The sequence below is a fragment of the Orycteropus afer genome, unplaced genomic scaffold (assembly GCF_000298275.1).
Source record: "Orycteropus afer afer isolate SDZICR_OR568_19922 unplaced genomic scaffold, OryAfe1.0 scaffold00031, whole genome shotgun sequence".
Taxonomy (NCBI): domain Eukaryota; kingdom Metazoa; phylum Chordata; class Mammalia; order Tubulidentata; family Orycteropodidae; genus Orycteropus; species Orycteropus afer.
Genome location: NW_006921618.1, coordinates 12,073,809 through 12,075,248, shown reverse-complemented (window position 1 = coordinate 12,075,248; position 1,440 = coordinate 12,073,809).

The following is a 1,440-nucleotide window of genomic DNA, read 5'->3' as shown; positions in this document are numbered from 1 at the left end:
CACCACCCTCAGCTCAATGTATTCCAGACATTTTCTTTATGGACTAAAATTTAAAGTTTTATTTGATATTTGGGAGAGCAGAATTTCCACAGTAGCCTTAAATTTTGTCATTCCTTTAGAAAAAGTATGGGAAAATTACTTTCACAGATGTAAACATCGGGGCTTAGCTGAAGAGAAGATGAAGTATTTAAACTTGGATTTTTATTCATTCTTTTATTTTAAATTACTCTTTAGAGCACATAACATCACAAAATCATAAAACACAAATACATTGTATTTCTTTACTGATACGAACCTCACTGTTTCTTAAACACTTCCTGGTAACTTAATGTACTCATTAGGAGGAGTCAGAATCCATATGATGAATAAATACATAAAATGCAATGTCTTCTTTATGTCACTTTTACTATGTAGCTAAGAAATTCAACCAATGGATTACTCAAATTTCGAAACATAATTTCAGCTTTCGAAACATAATTTCAGCTCTCAAAATGGAATAAATCAATTCTCTCATAAACAAAACAAAATTATATCAACATTCACAAAATAAATTCATTGGTCATAGATAAAAACATCATGCAGAATTCAAAACAATAAACACACCAAAATAATGAAAGCCCAAATTATTCATGACACTTACTAGAACACCAGCGGCAATGGAAGCAATAGTATTGCGCTTTTCCCCCCAATCAATGCATTCCGAGCATCTCAGGCCTTCTAGAAATCCAGACATTTTTTTTCAGGTCACTTAAAAAAAATAAAGTATTTTTATTTACTTCCTTCAAACCTGATTATGTCCCTAAAAAATAATGAACACACAGTTCTGGAATAACTTAATAAAAGTTATTACATAATTTCAAATGTTTTATTTTGGTTCCATGTACTACTTGTTCAGAACGTCTGATTTAGTTTTTGATGAATTTTTACATTATAACTTTGAAAAACAAAATTTGGAATCTTTTAGTATTTTTTTTTCCCATATAAACATAGCTTTGTATATTCAAGGAAAATGAACAAAGGTGAGTACCCAGATACTTAAATTTTTTTAACTACTGATTGACCTCTGCTGGTAACTGTCACATCATACTATTTCCAAGTAGGTTATTAAATTAGTTTAAGTAAGTCTTTTAATAGGAGCTCTGGTAACATAGTGCCTAAGGCACTTGACTCCTAACCAGAGGCTGGGGGTTCAAATCCACCAGCCACTCCTCGAAAGGAAGGTTAAGCAATCTACTTCCGTAGTGATACTGCCTTGGAAACCCAAGGAGGGGTCACTATGAGTCAGGTCTGACTGGACAGCACATAACAACAAGTCTTTTAATAACCTAACAGTGCTTATTAAGCCACAAGTTTTTTTTGTACCTTTTCACTCCAAACTAAGTTAGATGATTTTGACATTTACAGATCAGGGCATTAAGACTGTAGAGAGACAAGTGCTAA